Below are 20,863 nucleotides of genomic sequence, written 5' to 3'. Positions count from 1 at the left end.
CCCTTGCAGCATCTTGGTTCTTGCTTCCCAATTACCCCACTATCTCTAAATTAATGTGTCTTGAAGTACGAAAACTTTTCAGTGACGACAGAACTCATAATTAACAATTGTTGTTAGTACTGCTCTCCATCATTCAGCTCTTAAACATTTCATCATACCTTTCATTTTGGGGACTAAGATTAGGAACATGTTTTGATTCTTCTAAGAAAAAAATGGCAGCACAGGGGAGACACAAGAACTAAATTATTCACCCACTTTGGGAAATGGTATATGCTGTCTTTTATCAGTGTAACTTAAAAGAAAATAAAAGTAGCTAAGAACAGGCAAAGGAAATAAACTCAATATCATTTATTAAGATGACAGGAGGTACAGCAGGCCCCTTGGAAGAGTGGGATGATAGAGGACAACTTCTGGCCCCTTTGCCTGAAAGAGACATTTGTTTCTGTCAAAGAACTTAGTTGATTCCTCATTGTTCTAGCTCCACGGGCCTTTCCTCAGCTGTGTAAGTCACCACTGGCCATTCTGGCTGAGCTGTTTTTTAGAAGGACATCTAGAAATAAAGTCTGGAATCTATGATAATGCAAAGTGATAGATTCAATAAAAATAAAAATATCTGAAAGAGTTTTTCTAGAATTGCAAGTCATTTCTCCATTCAGCTTAGTCCAAAGTCAAACTGTTTCTTCCAATCTATTTTTATGTGTTCTTCATTTATTCATTCAACAAATATTGAGCACCTAGTATATACCAGACTCAGTTCAAAGGGCATGGGAAACACCAGCAACTAAGCAAAGGTCCACTTCTTCCCAACACACTCCTGTGGAGGGTAGTCCCAGTTGTGAGTGCCAGGACAGAGTGAACTTAACAAAAATGTGGCATGGAAATGTAATGCTAGTATATGAGTCTAAAAAGAAATCAGCTTTTTTTTTTTTAAATTTGAGAATTAAATTATTTTTGATTTACTTTTATATTTTTCTTAAACTTATAAAGAAGGATAGTCCTGATTTATTTAGGTATTATGAAAATCACTATAATGTGTATGGCTGTGTGTAAATCTGAGGTCATTCATTCATTCAACAAATTGTTAACGCTAGTGCCAATTACTGGTGCTAGGTGCTGCACAATAAAGCCATCTTTTTAAAAGAGTCAGCACATCTCTGAAGAGAAAAGACTAAGCATTTTACAATTCTGATGGTTTATACTGAAGCATATGTACGTATAATTATAGGCTTGCAGATACTGGAATTTGTCAAGACCATTTGTTACTGTACTTGGTACTAGAGATACTAAGAAGCAAACGATGAGAACCAGGTCTCCAGAGTCTTGGCCTAGTTATTAGATGTGTCCTTTAAGACTAAATGTATGTGAACAATGCAATATATATATTATATGAAACATATATAATATATTACATACATACATATATATATACTCTTAAATTGGATTGTAGAGATCATAAAACATTTACTTTTTAAAAGTCAAACATTTGACTTCTTTATATTTATATTTATAGAATATAAAATTTTAGTTCTCTCAATATTTCTTTAGTTTTTTTTATTACTTGCACTCAGCTCCTATGAGACTCATTTTCTATATCCTGATATATCTAGGGCATTATCTGTTTAGGACCACTTAGCTCATTTACCCAGAACTAATGAGGACAAAGTCTCAGCTCTGATACCCAAGGGATGGCATGTTTGCCACCTCAGCTCTTAACCATAATGGTGAATTTGTCTCAGCATCAATCAAACCATTGGCCTGATAAAATTCATGTTAAAAATGCTCTTTATATAAATACCTGACCTTATTTATTTAATTACTAATAAAGGCATTGTGAGTGTTTTATTATTGTGAGAATCATTAAAAGAGATTTTAGTATATTCTTATTAAACTCTTCAGAGAACTTCCAATATTTGCAATGTGTGTCAGGTTCTGGAACTCAGAAATATTTTAGTGTTGGTAAAAATTAGGAAAATAAATAACTTGCAAAAATGGCAGTAGATGATAAAAATAACAAAACCATTTAATAGGGAAGCCAAGTCCTAATATTCATAATTGACAAAAGTTCACAGTAAAGCAGTAGGCAAAGTTACATCTGAATGACATATGAATTACAGAAATAATTTAAAGTTGTGGCTTATTGATTATAGTATAGTACCCAGCATAGTGCTTACCATATGAAAACTTTTTAATTACTCATTGCCAAAGGGGAAAAAATTAACTAATGGGTCTGTGTGTTGACTTTGATTATGAAAAATCAAGCTTTATAAAGACCAAGAACAAAATACTTCTTTAGTTTAATATCCAATTTCCTTAATTTGTGGTGTGTGGGTAGGCGGGCTGAGAATGGGTGTATTCCTTTGTTGGGAGAGGTCATTGAGGGAATGGGACCCGTGGTTGATCTGAGGGCTGGGCCCTGGCTAGTGGAGGCTTCTTTATGCCCTCCTATGTCTTTGGAATGTACTTTCCGCCCACCATTCCCATAGCCTTGAGAGAGTAATATGTTGTTGAGATCGCCTGGGCTGAAGGACCATTAAGGCCTCTGATCTGGTGGGCAGGTGTGGTGATCTACTAATTGTTCGGTGGCCTGAGACAAGCTTGTGTTCCCTGGTTTACTGCCCCTGCCACTTGCTGATCCAGGGAGGCCTGCCTCTTCCCTCTGTCTCTCTATGTCCTTTGTGTATCCAGGACAGTTTCACATTTCACCAGGGGAACTTCCAAGGTTGTGAGCTGACATCCTCATTATCTTTAAACCTATTTTGTAGGGTGCAAATGGATGGACAGAGATGTTAGGTTCTGCCAGGATTTATAGTTAAGTAGCAGCAACAGGAAGACAGATGGTTCAGATTCCAAATTCATTTCTGTATTCTATTCTATTAAAGCTAGTTGCCTTTCTAGATTCTCAGTGGGCCTACTTTTTACAACTTGGTTTTACTCTCTCACCCACGTAATGGAAGAGAGTGTTGACATGAAGTATACAAATAATCAAATTTTGTGAGTAATAATGAACCCTTCATTTCAATATTCAAGGTGCTGGGTAGCAACGACATGCACGTGTCAACAGACTATTACTGCGCTCAGTACTATGTACTCCAAAAATTACTCTTTTAAGTCTTTCTTTTTTTTCTTTTAGGAGGTTATTTGATTTTCACTATGGTGTAAAAGATGGATAGATAGAATTCTCCAGAGCCATTAAATAGTGAGTTATTATAAATCATCACTAACTTGTAGGAGAGAAGGATTTTTGTGCAAGGCCAACCTTGTTTGTATCCCTTTCCTGGGATAGGACACGTTCTTTGCTTTAATCCCCAACAAGAACATAAGAATAAGTGTTCGCAACCTGGTAGGAATGTTCAGTAGGTTGCTTGCCACACCTACAAAAAAGGGTGAGAAGGAAATAGCCCTCATTTTGATAATATTCACAAATTTTAACCTTAAAGCAAATGTATCCTTAATGCTAGTATAAGCAGCTCCTACGGTGAGAGACATTGTTCTTTTAAAAAAATTGGTTACTGCTTCCAAGATGATTTATTTATTTATTTATTTAAATCAATAATTTTTTATTTTTTCCATCACCATTTATCCCTTCTATCACCTCTTCCACCTCCACTTCCCTCCCTCTCCCTGTAATCACTACAAAAAGTACTCTTGGACCCAAGATGCATTATTTAAAAAATAAGGGAATATATTTTAAAAATACTGTCCTATAACCCATTGCTATGCATTATAAGATAAATGGAGTAAGGAAACTAGCTGGCATGGAAAAATGATGGTAGGGCTCTCTGGGTCCTCTGAGGCTGATAGTGTATTTTACAATGGATATTGCATATTCCATGCATACCCTAAAAGACAACATCCTTTCTGGTTAATATTTCCATTCTTTTTGCCTCAACCAAATACCAATATTACCTTACTGTTATAACACCACTTCCTGCTGTTTACTAAACATTCCTACCTGACACAAGCATATTGGCAATTTTTAGAATAGCCAGTTTGGCTGTTTAGTCTCTCATCTATCAGGAAGACAGGACTTTCCTTCCCTTTGGTGGTCCAGTCAGAAAAATCTTCCTTTTCACATCTGTGAACCTTCTGCCTTAGCATTTTATATTCATGAGTTTGATACTAATGTTGTCTCACAGTACAGCACATGCAAGTTCATTAACTGCCATTGAACAAGAAGTGCTGTTCTTTCCACAACTAATTTTTTTAAGTAGAAAAATAAAAAGGTTTTTATTAAAAATACTATATAGTATACTAAGCTTGCTGATTAGTTATTAGAAGAGAGAATATATGTATACATGTACAATTTTATAACAACATTTTCATTACATTTTATTTTTATTATGTAAAATCTGAAATACAGGCAATAACAGAGAGGACAATAAAATGAATTCCCATGGCCCATCTTATTTCATCTTTCTCCCATATCCCTCCCATTTCCCCAGATTACATTGAAGTGAAAGCCACACATTTCATTTCATTTGTACATTTTAGTATATATATTTAAAGCAGTGACCATTAAAAAACAACACTGACAATACTACAATCCCACCCCCAAATCAGCCACAATGGAACTATATTTTAATAAAGCAGCTCCTAGCCAACTAATTATATTAGTGTTTACTTTCTAAGTCAACTTAAAGAACCTTTCCCTCAAAACTGCAATCTTACAGTGATGAGTTGGCATCCAGACTGCATGATAGATGCCCCCCTAATCAAGATACAGTTGAAGTGTGGCACTAATTGCACTGATTCTAATTGCTGAAATCAGGGTTTCTCTTTTCTGTGCTTATGGCGAACCATAAAGTAAATTTTGAAATGTAGTAAAACTGATCTTTTCTGCATCTTGGAACCCAGCTCTCATCTGCGTATTGTCCCCAGCACCCTCAACTGTGCATGGAATCCAGTCGCCTCCTCCCCTCCACAGTGCCACCTGCAGTCATGCCACATCGTAGCTTGGTTGGTTCCTTACTCCCATCCCCAGTGCAATATCCTATTTTCCCAGAGTTCCATTTCCCAAGTAAATTTTAGGTGAAAGGCAACCAGTGCTCTTATACACAAAGATATGTGAATAGGAATAATCATTTTTCTAAAAGCAACCTTATAATTATTTTTTATAACAGTTTTTGGCAGGTAGAACAGGGATGTCAGAGGAGGTGGAAACCAGGACAACAGCCATTTGTGTGTCTGTGAACTATGTCAGCTCCAGGCATCCTGAAAATGGCAAATAAAGAGGACATGATTGGGGTGTGTTTTAGCCCATTAGTAGGACCAGACAGAATAAGAGAAAGAATAAGTCAGAAGGGGAAGAATAAAAGGTAGAAAAGAGAGACAGAGGTAAGGGGAAATCTAGGTGGGAAATGAATGCTCTGTGTGAGAGCCTGTCATATTTCTAAAGAACAAACATGTTAGGAATAGGACCACCTATGTATTTATTTAAATGATTTTTTTAAATGATAGGAATATGGGACTTTATTATATTGTCCCCTCTGTATTGCCTATGCTTTAAATTTTATGTAATAAAGATAATCTAGAGTATAAATATAAAATTAGAAAAGAGATGATTATGAGGTTGGAAAGACTGAGAGGAGTATTCAGAGAAGATATTCTTTTTATCACTGTGCATAAAAATTTATCCTGAGAATTATAAATTATATATGTATGCATGTATGTATGTAGTTATTGTGTGTACACACATACACTCAAAACACTATATATAAATGTGTTGGTGGGGGTGGATTTCTCTTCTGTCTTTCTAGGCCCTTCTGGCTGGTCTAAGAATTAAAATGACACAAGACAGATTAACAGGAAAAAATAACCAAATTTAATTATATACATACAGTTGGAAGTTCCATATGAATCTAGGGCCCCAAGAGAAATCAGGCAGTTGAGGCTACTACGCCTTCTGGACTAAGGAGAAGGAGTAATTGTTTGGGTCTTCAAAAGGGAGGAAGGCAATTCACACGGAAATGGAAAAACAAATGTTTGGTAAGCAGTTCACTGGGCCACTTGGAGCCAATGGGACAAAAAGTGGACTCTGAATTCTAGGCCTGGCCCTGTCTCCTGGCCACACCTGGTTCCTGTTACCTGGGGCGACAGCTCAGGTCCTGAAATAGGCCCTCTATCTAAATCCTTTGAGGCAGTGAAAGAGAAGGTCAAAGGTTCTTCCTGAGTCTTGTTTCTTAAAAATAAAATAACCCTCATGCCAGAGAAACACATTTTAGGGTGACAAATTTTGTTTCCCTACAGTGTGACAAAAAGAGGAAAAACGGGGTGAGTTAAAGCATTCTTTTAAATGTATTATAAAATGACCTTTTATAATAATTGGAAATAATACCAATACCTTTTAAGGCCCACAATTTTAAAGAGAAAGAAGAGAAGCACATTCCTATGGTGTTTTAATAGCCTGGTATTAATACCTAAAAAATACATGCATATGTGCATGTAGAACATAAAAGGCTGAACAAAAGAATTTAAAGTGCTAAAATCCAATTGTAGAAATGAGTCCAGAGTCGGAGGAGTGCACTTTCGTTCATTCTCTTCAAAATCTTGTGTTTCAACAGGTTTCTTTGTAAAGCATTTGAAAGAATGCTTTAACTCACCCCTTTTCCTTTTCTTTCTTTCACAAGGCCTTAATTATTTACCATTGTAATTAAATTTTGCACTTACTCTATTTTTTAAATGTTACTTATTTTGAATGGCCCACTGTTTACTTTCCTATTTCTTTGCCAACAGTAAAATCTCGAAGGCCATAATGAAAGGGAATGCTAATCACTTAAAAGAGGAAATTATTTTTTTTAAATAAAAGGGGATAAAAGAAATATTAACTAGTGATATGAAAAGGACTAATAAAATTATTTAAAAAATGTTTTCATCAGAAGGGTGCTAATGGTTAAATATCTCAGGCTTTCAAGCAGTTTAAGTATCTACTGACACAAAAAAATGTAAAGCTTTAAGTCAGGAATGAATGTGCTTTTATATGTCAGTAACTTTCAAAATTGCTTTCATATAACTAGATTATTAGGGCTACCCCTGACAAAACTGTGATTTCTATTTTTCAACAATACCGTTTTGAATAGTTGGTAACAGCTGCATTTCCCAAAATGCAAGGAAAACCCTGGTGCTTCTCGGTGGCTCTGAGCGCATGGGTGAAGGCTGGGCCATCAGGCCTGCGTAACTTCTTTGACTTCATTCTTATGAGATGGAATTCATCTTGCCCACAGTTTCTCATTATTTGAGGAGCAGTAATCCCTTCGTTCTTCTAATGCTAGTGTTCCGTTAAGCCTTTCCTTTCGTTAGAGATTTTGGGAAATATCATGTGGCAGAGAATTCTGGAATTAATACCCTAATGAATGAATTCTAGCTCATGAGAAAATTTTAATGATTCCTAGGCAAATTAAGCAGAATGCAAACTCCATGGAGATCAGAATATTTATAGTTTGGCATAAAATTGATGCCAGTAAATATTTGTAGAATATAAAATTGGATTCAGTAATTTACAACTGCACATCAATGGGTGAGAAACATATGTATGATAGCTATTTTTCTAGTCCATATGATTGTTTTAAAAATATGCATAAGAAAAAAAGATGCTGAAGGAGTGAATGGGAGTCATGCGGACCTCTTCCCAAGACCAAACTGGAATTGTGACTAGTGGAGAAATCACCTGGAAAACAATGGAATGATAGAGGGAAGAGGCAAAATACACATTCTTTTCAAATGCGCATGGAACTTTTTCAAAGATAGACCACATGATAGGACACAAAGCAAACCTCAGCAAATTCAGGAAAATTGAAATAGTACCAAGCTTTTTCTCGGACCACACGGGCTTGAAACTGGAAATCAACCTCAAAGAGAAACCTCAAAAACTTGCAAACTCATGGAGACTTAACAGTAGACTATTAAACAATAGTTTAATATTGGGTCAATAATGAGATAAGAGAAGAAATCAAAAAGTTTCTGGAAACAAATGAAAAAGAACATACAACAGTCCAAAACCTATGGGACACAGCAAAGGCAGTCCTGAGAGGGAAGTTCATAGCAATACATGCTTACCTAAAAAAGATAGAAACATTTCAAATTAAAGATCTAACACTACAACTTCAGGAACTGGAGAAACAACAACAAATAATTCCCAGAACAAGTAGAAGGAAGGAAATAGTCAAGATTAGAGCAGAACTGAATGACATAGAGACTAAAAGAACAATTCAAAGGATCAACCAATCCAGGAGCTGGATCTTTGAAAAGATAAATAAAATCAACAAGCCTTTAAGTAGACTCATCAAGAAAAAAAAGGGAGAGGATCCAAATAAATAATATCAGAAATAAAAGAGGAGAAATAACAACTGATACCACAGAAATACAAAAGATTATAAGAAACTACTATGAGCAATTATATGCCAAGAAATTTGAAAACCTGGATTAAATGGACTAATTTCTAGAAAAGTATAATCTTCCAACACTGAAGGAGGAAGAAACAGAAAGCTTGAACAGACCGATAACAGCTGGGGAAATTGAAGCAGTAATCAAGAAACTCCTGGCACACAAAAGCCCTGGGACGGATGGTTTCACAGGAGAATTTTACAAAACATTTAAGGAAGAGCTAACCCCTGTCCTTCTCAGACTATTCCAAAAGATCCAAGAGGAGGGAAGACTCCCAGACTCTTTTTATGAGGCCAGCATCACCCTAATCCCAAAAACAGATAAAGACCCTACAAAGAAAGAAAACTATAGGCCAATTTTGCTGATGAACATAGATGCTAAAATCCTCAATGAAATATTGGCAAACTGCATCCAGCAATACATTTAAAAGATTATCCACCATGATCAAGTGGGATTCATCCCAGGGATGCAGGGATGGTTCAATATATGCAAATCAATAAATGCAATACATCAAATAAACAAAAGGAAAGACAAAAACCACATGATCATCTCGATAGATGCAGAAAAAGCATTTGATAAGATACAGCACCCATTTACGATCAAAACACTCAGCAAAATGGGAATAAATGGGGCATTCCTCAACATAATAAAGGCCATATATGAAAAACCTACAGCCAACATCATACTCAACGGGCAAAAACTAAAAGCTTTCCCACTAAGATCGGGAACACGACAAGGATTTCCGCTTTCACTACTTCTATTCAACATAGTATTGGAAGTCTTAGCCACAGTGGTCAGCCAAGAAAAAGAAATAAAAGGCATCCAAATTGGAAAAGAGGAAGTAAAGCTATCATTGTTTGCAGATGACATGATAGTGTACATAGAAAACCCTGCAGACTCTACCAAAAAGCTCCTCAACCTAATAAGTGAATTTGGCAAAACAGCAGGATACAAAGTCAATATTCAGAAATCAAAGGCATTTTTATACGACTAGCAATGAAATAGAAGAAGAAATCAGAAAAAAAAATACTATTCGAAATAGCAACAAGAAAAATCAAGTACCTAGGAATAAATTTAACCAAGGAGAAGGCCTGTACACAGAAAACTATACAACATTGAAGAAAGAAATTAAGGAAGACACAAATAAATGGAAGCATATACCGTGTTCATGGATTGGAAGAATTAACATCATCAAACTGTCCATACTACCCAAAGCAATTTATAGATTCAATGCAATCCCTATTAAAATACCAATGACATATTTCACAGAAATAGAACAGACATTTCAAAAATTTATATGGAAATATAAATTACCCCGAATAGCCACAGCAATTTTGAGAAACAAAAACAAAGTAGGAGGGATCACAATACTGGACATCAAACTATATTACAGAGCCACTATACTCAAAACAATCTGGTATTGGCACACGAACAGACCCATAGACCACTGGAACAGAATAGAAAGCCCAGAAATAAGCCCAGGTCTCTATGGGCAACTAGTACTTGACAAAGGGAGCAGAAGCATAAAATGGAGCAATAATAGTCTCTTCAACAAATGGTGTTGGGAGAGCTGGACGGCTACATGCAAAAAATTGAAATTGGATCATCAGCTGACACCATACACAAGAATAAACTCAAGATGGATAAAAGACTTAAATATAAGTCACAACACCATAAAAGTCCTAGGGGAGAACATTGGTAGGAAACTTTCAGATATCCCACACAGCAGTTTTTTCACCGATATGTCTCCTAAAGCAAGGGACGTAAAGGAAAGCATAAACAAGTGGGACCTCATCAAAATAAGAAGCTTCTGCACGACTAAAGAAAACATTAGCAAAAGGAAATGGGAGCCAACCGTATGGGAAAATATATTTGCTAATGATACATCAGATAGAGGTTTGATCTCCAAAATATATAAAGAACTCACACGACTCCACTCCAAGAGAACAAATGATCCAATCAAAAAATGGGCAAAGGACCTGGGCAGACACTTTTCCAAGGAAGAGATACAGAGGGCCCTGAGACATTTGAAAGGATGCTTGGCATCACTAGCCATCAGAGAAATGCAGATGAAAACCACCATGAGGTACCACCTCACACCGGTCAGAATGGCCATCATAAACAGATCAACAAACAACAGGTGCTGGCGAGACTGTGGAGAAAAGGGAACCCTAGTCCACTGCTGGTGGGAATGCAGACTGGTGCAGCCACTGTGGAAAGCAGTGTGGAATTTCCTCAAAAGGCTTAAAATGGAACTGCCTTTTGATCCAGAGAGTCCCCTGCTGGCAATCTATACCCTAAGAATCCCAAAACGCCAATTCAAAAGAACCTATGCACCCCAGTTATCATAGCAGCACAATTTACAATAGCCAAGTGTTGGAAGCAACCTAAATGCCCATCAGTAGATGATTGGATCAAAAAACAATGGTACATATACACAATGGAATACTACGCAGCAGAAAGAGAAAAAGAACTACTAAACTTTGTGACAGCATGGATGGAACTAGAGAGCATTATGCTAAGTGAAATAAGCCGGGGATGAAAGACAAATACCATATGATCTCACCTGTAAGTGGAACCTAACCAACAATACAGAGATGCAAGGAAAATAAGACCAGCAACACTGAAAGAATAAGAAACCAATAGAGACAAGAGGGAAGGAGGGAGGGTTGGGCAGGGGAAAAGGAAGGTAAGGGGCAAGTCAAGGAACATATAGCAAGGACTCATGGACAAAGCCAAACTGGGGAAGGATTGAGGGAGGGAGAGGGGAGAGGGAACAGGTGGGAAGGCAGAGACAAATGTATTTGGAAAAATAAATTAATTAAAAAATGAGAGGAGGAAAAGATGGCGGAGGAGTGAAAGGGAGTCACGCTGACCTCCTCCCAAAACCAAACTGGAATTGCAACTAAATAATGGAGTAATCACCTGGAAAGCAGTGGAGCGATAGTGGGAGAGGAGCCTTGGTGCCGCGGACAGTGGATTCGACTCTCACACATCCCAACGGGTGAGAATTGTGGTGGAGGCTCGAGAGGGTGGACTGGGTGCGCACGGGCACTGGCACCAGAGGGACATTGAAACAGCCAGTTAGCGTCCCCCGAGAAGAAAGGGGTCTGAATCATAAACAGGAACCCCTAAACTACAGCAGCTAAAGCCGAGAAAATACAGACAAAACGCAACCCCAAAAAGCTTAGGGGCGCTCTCTGCCAGAGACAGGTGGCTGGGGATGCAAAAAGACATTTAAAGGGCAAACGCAAAAGTTGCAGCGGCAGCCACCCTCCTTGATCGCTGGGTACAGGCGGCAGCAGGGTGGGCTGGCGCCTGGGAAAAGACCGGTGAGGAAAACTTTGTGAAGAGAACTGACACTGCGGCCGGTAGAGCCCGGGTGATAACGCACTTCCCACTCTGCAGCTACCATCTCGCTCAGGCAAAAGGGAATCAATTAACCTGCCTTTTGTGCGCTCCGCACACAGCTTGTACGCGCCTGAGCTACGGGGCTGAGTGCAGACTGGCTGGGAGAGCCTTGAGGAGAGACTGGAGACGGAGGCATTGGGGAAAGAACGGGAGGAGGAACCGGGGAGTCCCGACTCCCTCCCTGTTCGGTAGTCTCCATTGTGGGCTGGAAAGGCGCGACCCCAAAGAGGCAGAAGCAGGGCGCTCATGAACCAGACTGCCTGCGATTGAAACGCAGTCCGCACAGGGGTTGGATCCTCGGCCGAAGGGGTCACAGAACTGCCCAGAGGCCCCTAAGGGGAGACTAGAAACGGAGGCATTGGGGAAAGAACGGGAGGAGGAACGGGGAGTCCCGACTCCTTCTCCTTGCCGTAGTCTCCATTGCGCGGGAAGAGGCCACACCCCCAAAGAGCCAAAAGCCGAAAAGCAAACATAGACACCCCCAAAACACCCAGAGCAGGCGCGCACACTTGCGCCGAGTGACTGGCGAGGGTTGGCGAGCGTGTGTGACCCACGCGGGCTGGCGAACGCTTGGACCTACCGGCAAGGTCTCACACAGACTGGCACCCATACGGCCTGCAAGAGAGTGCACAGAGGGGCAAGGGCAGGCGTAAATTGACCTACCCGCCGCAATTGCGGAGCAGCCCACAAAATAAGTAGAGCTGCCCAGAGTCCCTGGAGGAGAGACCAGAAACAGGATTAACCGGAGAGTCCTAGAACTGATTTCCTCCCATTTCCGTAGTCCCCATTTGGCGAGGGCAAGCAACGCACCCAAAGAGCCAAAAGCGGGGAAAACACACAATAGAAGACCCTAAACTGACCAGTGCCGCGAAGCTCGCGTGCCAGGGAGGCCAGATGAGCACGGGAGGTCGCGAATAAGCCCCCTGGTCTGGGGCAAACACATGCGAGCCCAGGCAGGTGGGGGGACCCTGCCGCGCTGGGAACGTGCTCAAGGAGCTCTCGTGAGAGCGCAGAGAGATCCCAAAAAATAGCCCAGCCCTGACCAAAGGGGTCACAGAGCTGCTCCAAGCAGGAGTCAGACACAGGCATTAGACTCCTGAAAGGCTCAAACAAACAACCCAAGGCCCTATAGGGTCAACAACTGACATCATCAGAGGCAAGCCCAGAAAGAAAAGTAAAGGACAAAAATACTTAACAGACTCTCACAAAAATGGGAAGAAAAAGAAGTTCCCCTCAAATGAGTGGAAAAGGGGACTCCCCACAGAGAGAGCTCAATGAAATAGAGGCAAGGGAACTATCAGATATGGAATTTAAAACAATGGTTCTAAGGAAGCTCAATGAGCTCAGCCAGCTCAAAGAGAACTATGAGAAACTGCAGAGAAACTATCAGGATCTTACAGCAAACTATATCAGCCTGGAAAAGGACATAGAAACTATCAAGAAGACACAAGAGGATATGAAGAATACCATTTCTGAATTGAAGAACACAGTAGAAGGAATCCAAAGCAGGCTGGATGAAGCTGAGGATCGAATCAGTGAGATGGAGGACAAGGTAGAAAAAAGCTCCCAGAAAGAACAAGAAATGGAAAAACGGCTCAAAAAGAATGAAGAAGCATTTAGGGAAATGCAGGACAACCTGAAACGCAATAATATCCGTATAATAGGGATACCAGAAGGAGAAGAAGAGGAGCAAGGAATAGAGAACCTCCTCGAAAAAGTAATGATGGAAAATTTCCCTAATTTGAGGAGAGAAAGACTCTCATGGATCCAGGAGGCACAGAGGACCCCACTCAAGAAGGACCCAAGGAGGTCCACTCCAAGACACATCATCATTAAAATGGCAAATGTCAAAGACAAAGAGAGAATCCTCAAGGCAGCAAGGGAGAAGGAGAAAGTAACATACAAGGGGGCCCCGATACGCCTAGGAGCTGACTTCTCAACAGAAACTCTCCAAGCCAGAAGGGAATGGCAACAAATATTCCAAGCCATGAAAAGCAAGGGCCTACAGCCAAGGCTGCTCTACCCAGCTAGGCTCTCCTTTAAAATAGAAGGAGAAATACGGAGTTTCCCAGACAAAAGAAAGCTAAAAGAATACATCTCTACCAAACCAGCACTCCAAGATATGCTAAGGGGACTGGTTTAAGCAGATGAAGGAAAAGAATGAGACAGAGAGGAACACAAGTACAAAGAGAAAAGATGAGTAAGTTTCTATCAGTAATATCTCTCAATGTGAATGGACTAAATGCCCCAATCAAAAGACACAGGGTAGCTGAATGGATAAGAAAACATGACCCACACATATGCTGCCTACAAGAGACCCACCTCAGAGCAAAAGACCTACACAGATTGAAAGTAAAGGGATGGAAAACAATATTCCAAGCAAACGGACATGAGAAAAAGGCTGGCGTTGCCATACTTGTATCAGACAAAGTCGATTTCAAAGCAAAGGCCATAAAGAGAGACCCAGAGGGGCACTTTATCATACTTAAAGGAAGAATCTATCAAGAAGACATCAACATTGTAAACTTATATGCTCCCAATATAGGAGCCCCCAAGTTTATAAGGAAATTGTTGGATGACTTCAAAAAAGCTATAGATAGCAACACACTGATAGTAGGGGATTTCAACACCCCACTGTCCAAAATGGACAGATCTTCCAAACAAAATATTAATAAACATATCGTGGCGCTGAATGAAACACTGAATCAAAGAGACTTAACTGACATATATAGAATCTTACATCCCAAAGAAGAAAAATACACATTCTTTTCAAATGCTCATGGCAGTTTTTCAAAGACCACATGATAGGACACAAAGCAAGCCTCAGTAAATTCAGGAAAATTGAAATAATACCAAACTTTTTCTCAGACCACAAGGCCTTGAAACTCGAAATCAAACTCAAAGAGAAACTTCAAAAACTTGGAAACTCATGGAGACTGAACAGTACACTATTAAACAATGAATGGGTCAATAATGAGATAAGAGAAGAAATAAAAAAATTTCTGGAAACAAATGAAAATGAACAGACAACTGTCCAAAACCTATGGGACACAGCAAAGGCGGTCCTGAGAGGGAAGTTCATAGCAATACAGGCTTACCTTAAAAAGATAGAAACATTTCAAATAAAAGACCTAACACTACAACTTGAAGAACTGGAGAAACAACAACAAATAAATCCCAGAGCAAGTAGAAGGAAGGAAATAGTCAAGATTAGAGCAGAACTGAATGACATAGAGACAAAAAGAACAATTCAGAGGATCAACCAATCCAGAAGCTGGTTCTTTGAAAAGATTCATAAAGTGGACAAACCTTTAAGCAGACTCATCAAGAAAAAAAGGGAGAGGACCCAAATTAATAATATCAGAAATGAAAGAGGAGAAATAACAACTGATACCACAGAAATACAAATGATTATCAGAAACTATTATGAACAATTATATGCCAAGAAATTTGAAAATCTTGAGGAAATGGACAAATTTTTAGAAAAGTATAATCTTCCAACACTGAAGGAGGAAGAAACAGAAAGCTTGAACAGACCGATAACAGTTGGGGAAATTGAAGCAGTAATCAAGAAACTCCCAGCACACAAAAGCCCAGGGCCAGACGGTTTCCCAGGAGAATTTTACAAAACATTTAAGGAAGAGCTAACCCCTGTCCTTCTCAGACTATTCCAAAAAATCCAAGAGGAGGGAAGACTGCCAGACTCCTTCTATGAGGCCAGCATCACCCTGATCCCAAAACCAGATAAAGACCCTACAAAGAAAGAAAACTACAGGCCAATTTCGCTGATGAACATAGATGCTAAAATCCTCAACAAAATATTGGCAAACCGCATCCAGCAATACATTCAAAAGATTATCCATCACGATCAAGTGGGATTCATCCCAGGGATGCAGGGATGGTTCAATATACGCAAATCAGTAAACGTGATACACCACATAAATCAAAGAAAAGACAAAAACCACATGATCATCTCGATAGATGCAGAAAAAGCATTTGACAAGGTACAGCACCCATTTATGATCAAAACACTCAGCAAAATGGGAATCAATGGGGCATTCCTCAACGTAATAAAGGCCATATATGAAAAACCTACAGCCAATATCATACTCAACGGGCAAAAACTGAAAGCTTTCCCACTAAGATCGGGAACACGACAAGGATGTCCGCTCTCACCGCTTCTTTTCAACATCGTATTGGAAGTCCTAGCCACAGCGGTCAGACAAGAGAAAGAGATAAAAGGCATCCAAATAGGAAAGGAGGAAGTAAAACTATCATTGTTTGCAGATGACATGATAGTGTACATAGAGAACCCTGTAGACTCTACCAAAAAACTCCTCAACCTAATAAGTGAATTTGGCAAAACAGCAGGATACAAAGTCAACATTCAGAAATCAAAGGCGTTTCTGTACACCAGCAATGCAATAGAAGAAGAAGAAATCAGGAAAAATATACCATTCGATATAGCACGAAAAAAGATAAAGTACCTAGGGATAAATTTAACCAAAGACACAAAAGACCTGTATGCAGAAAACTATGCAACATTGAAAAAAGAAATTAAGGAAGACACAAATAAATGGAAGCATATACCGTGCACATGGATTGGAAGAATTAATATCCTTAAAATGTCCATACTACCAAAAGCAATTTATAGATTCAACGCAATCCCTATTAAGATACCAGTGACGTATTTCACAGAAATAGAACAGACATTTCAAAAATTTATATGGAACCATAAACGACCTCGAATAGCCGCAGCAATTTTGAGAAAGAAACACAAAGTAGGAGGGATCACAATACCGGACATCAAACTCTACTACAAAGCCACTATACTCAAAACAATCTGGTCCTGGCACAAGAACAGACCCATAGACCAGTGGAACAGAATAGAAAGCCCAGAAATAAGCCCAGGTCTCTATGGACATCTAATATTCGACAAAGGGGGCAGAAGCATAAAATGGAGCAATAACAGCCTCTTCAACAAATGTTGTTGGGAGAGCTGGATGGCTACATGCAAAAAATTGAAATTGGATCATCAGCTGACACCATACACAAAAATAAACTAAAGATGGATAAAAGACTTAAATATAAGTCGCAACACCATCAAAGTCCTAGAGGAGAACATTGGCAGGAAACTCTCAGATGTCCCACGCAGCAATTTTTTCACTGATATGTCTCCTAAAGCAAGGGACATAAAGGAAAGAATAAACAAGTGGGACCTCATCAAAATAAGAAGCTTCTGCACGGCTAAAGAAAACATCAGCAAAATGAAAAGGGAGCCAACCATTTGGGAAAATATATTTGCTAATGATACATCAGATAGAGGTTTGATCTCCAAGATATACAAAGAACTCACTCGACTTGACTCCAAGAAGACAAACGATCCAATCAAAAAATGGGCAAAGGACCTGGGCAGATGCTTTTCTAAGGAGGAGATACAGAGGGCCCAGAGGCATTTGAAAGGATGCTCTGCATCACTAGCCATCAGAGAAATGCAGATCAAAACCACCATGAGGTACCACCTCACACCGGTCAGAATGGCCATCATAAACAGATCCACAAACAACAGGTGCTGGCGAGGCTGTGGAGAAAAGGGAACCCTAGTCCACTGTTGGTGGGAATGCAGACTGGTGCAGCCACTCTGGAAAGCAGTGTGGCATTTCCTCAAAAAGCTGAAAATGGAACTGCCTTTTGATCCAGTGATTCCCCTGCTGGGACTATACCCTGAGAACACCAAAACGCCAATACAAAAGAACCTATGCACCCCAATGTTCATAGCAGCACAATTTACAATAGCCAAGTGTTGGAAGCAACCTAAATGCCCATCAGTAGATGACTGGATCAAAAAATTATGGTACATATACACAATGGAATACTACGCCGCAGAAAGAAAAAAGAAGTACTAAACTTTGCGACAGCATGGATGGAACTGGAGAGCATCATGCTAAGCGAAATAAGCCAGGGGGCGAAAGACAAATACCATATGATCTCACCTATAAGCGGAACCTAACCAACAATGCAAAGAAGCAAGGAAAATACGACCAGCAACACTGAAAGGAAAAGAAATCAACAGAGACAAGAGGGAAGGGGGGGGCAGGGAAAGGGTAGGGAAGGGGAAAGTCAAGGAACATATAGCAAGGACTCATGGACAAAACCAAAGGGGAAGAGCTGAGGGAGGGAAGGTGGGAGGGGGCAAGGGAAAGAGGTGGGGGAAGGCAGAGACAAATGTATTTAAAAAGTAAATAAATTAATTAAAAAAAATAAATAAAATTGAAAATACAAAAAAAAAATGAAAAATACAATTAGTCTAAAAAAAAATATGCGTAAGTCCTTGCATAGTATTTTGCTTCTCATTCTAGGATATAAATATGATCCAGGCATGGCCCCTAGCTAATATGCCATTTACAAAGTCTATTATGTCATCTGTGTTGTTTTCCTGTTCAAAAAATTATCTAAAGAGGAAAAGTAATTCTTTAAAGTATGAAGTAAAACTTTATGAGCTTTGTTAATTACACTTGTAAAGACATTTCTATCACACATGGGCTTATTAAAATATTTTTTATTAAAATAATTTTCTCACTTTGCCATAAAGAAAATATTAGATGTAGCTCAGTAAGGAAGCGAAATCAGTCAAGCGAAGGCACCTATTTTGGGGATGCTACTTGTCTTGTTTGCTCACTGTGGGCATCTGGAAGGAGTAATTGTCTTTGGAGTTCACTCAGTTCAGCTGTTCAGAACAAAACCTGAAGATGTTTTTTAACGGTACTTTTTAATCATAACCAAGGAAGATGAGTATTATCAAATCACAGGCTAAACTGAAAATTACATCATTAAGACAAAAAACCATATGTGTTCTCATATGTAAATATATTACAAATGATACAGATCAGAATTCTGGCGTTAAATGTTCATTTTGTCTAAAAAAGTGCTTTTGCGGGAAGTGAAATCTAAGGGCAGTCCTTGTAATCCAGGTTCTGCAGGGTCTGCCAGCCTTGTCTTTGTCACATCACATGCATCATCATGCTTCAGGGCATTCAATTACAGCTACAGAGAACCCACAGCCAGTGCAAGCGCTCAAGGGGTATACTTGAAGGCATTTCTATAGCCTAACTATCTTTGTTCCCCTTGTATGAAACTTGAGGCAATTGCTTCTATATTTATCACATTTTAAAAATGCCCAGCCACCTTTGTCCTATAATGTTTTCTGTCTCTCTGACATCTATCTGTGTCCTGCCACAAAATTCCCAAGCATTTTCATTTAACTGTTTTAGAATTATATCGTGGCAGTACGAGGATTTCATGGTATCTCACTCCACAAGGGAGAATCAACTCTGGATTGAGTACGACAAAACCCAAATCCACCCTCTTAATGTCAAATACTTCTTTAGGCTGTGGTTTTTACTTTTTAACTAGCAACCCCAAGATTGCAGGTTATAGTACACAGTCTTTTTTCCAGAATACAAGTCACCATTTTTTTTAAACAATTGTCACTTGCAAGGTTCTATGTTACATGCTTTACACCTGTAAACTCTAATCCTTATACCAACTCTAATAGATTTTGTCATTACCTCCATTTTTGTAGATGAGGAGCCTGGGCTAAAGAAATTACTTGTCCAACTCACATATTTAGTTTTAAAGACGAATCAGGATTGAAATCCATGTATTCAGGCTCCTGAATTTATATTTGTTACAATTATACTATAATGCCTCTGAAGACCTTGAATTTTCACTCTTTCTGGAGTTAAAAGTAAAGTACAATTTGGGTTTTGTCGAAAGAAACTATATATTTAAACCAAGAACATGGAATCAGGTTGGAGTCCTCGATTCTTGGTGAAAATAATCCTAAAATGCACAGAGCTGCACCTGGGTGTTATGGCTGAAAACTTTTGCAGGCCGACTGGAAGTGCCTCACCAGGATGGTGTGAATGAACAGAGAATCAAAACATAGCCCACCTAATGCACACCTCCCACCTACTCACCTATGTAGATCCACTCATCTTTTGGTCCACACGTTTCCCTAGTCACAACCCACACAACCCGAATCCTGCGTACCAGGCTCTTCTATTCTACATGATTTGATTTCGTTCCCAGGGCAGAGTTTGCTGGTTGTCTCCCTACAGTCGCGCTCCCTTCTTAAGGTTAAGTGTGGCTCAGTGAAGACTAGTTTCCAGCTCTGCTTGTTCCAGTGAGTAACCGGTGCCTAGGTTCCTGTCATTTAGATGTGTCTGAGGTGTTTAAGAAGGCCATTCTCCTTTTTCACCCCTTGCCTAGTTAGTGGATGTTCTGATTGCTATTCGGAATGACCTAGTTATGATTAATAGGGCTCTCCTATAAACAACAGCCTTCCAACACTTCCCAAATACCTTGTGACAAATAAGATTTCCCAAGGCCATAGAAAAACTTCAGATTTTCTAACCCATTTCAGTAGGTGACCTATATTTCAAATAGAGGAAGTCCTAAATCATCTGCAAAATGGACTATTAATTCACATACTAGACAAATGTGTTTCCATGTGTTTTTCTCCTTACTGCAATCTGACAATGACATATGGATATGTCTACCTTCCTTTCTTATGGTAATGTAGTTGGCTGGATTCTAATGGTTTGAAACATTGGTTTATATCTTGGAATGATTTTTACCTTGTAGAACTAGAAAGCTTTGATCTAAGTATTGCCTGTTGGTGTATGAAGTTCTCAGATACCTGTCATGTTTCCACAGTTGTTTGCTAACAATTGTATCAAAATGTTAACAAGTTTTTCTCATTGCTTCAGTATTTTCCATAAGACGGCATTGTAACTGAAGTTAAAGTTCTGTGGAATTTATTTATTTTTCTTAGGTTAAATTAACCCAATACAGAAGATAGCTAAGATTAGCCTTAGATGTTCTTATTGGCATTGTTCACTTGGTTTTAATGGGATCTGAAGTGTTTTATGGAGCATAGACAATCTTGTGCTTGCTGCATAAAATGTAGCCTGGCTAACTCCCTGAGCATTCTGCCATACTTGAGTAAACTGTGGAATAACTCTTCTGTATTTTATTCACGTGCACTACTTGCTGTTTGCTTGGCAAGTGC

This window comes from Pteronotus mesoamericanus, unplaced genomic scaffold, assembly GCF_021234165.1.
Source record: "Pteronotus mesoamericanus isolate MK-2021 breed Mesoamerican mustached bat unplaced genomic scaffold, CSHL_Meso_final contig_32, whole genome shotgun sequence".
NCBI lineage: Eukaryota > Metazoa > Chordata > Mammalia > Chiroptera > Mormoopidae > Pteronotus > Pteronotus mesoamericanus.
The sequence above is the reverse complement of the archived record's forward strand: the minus strand, read 5'-3'. Positions refer to the sequence as shown.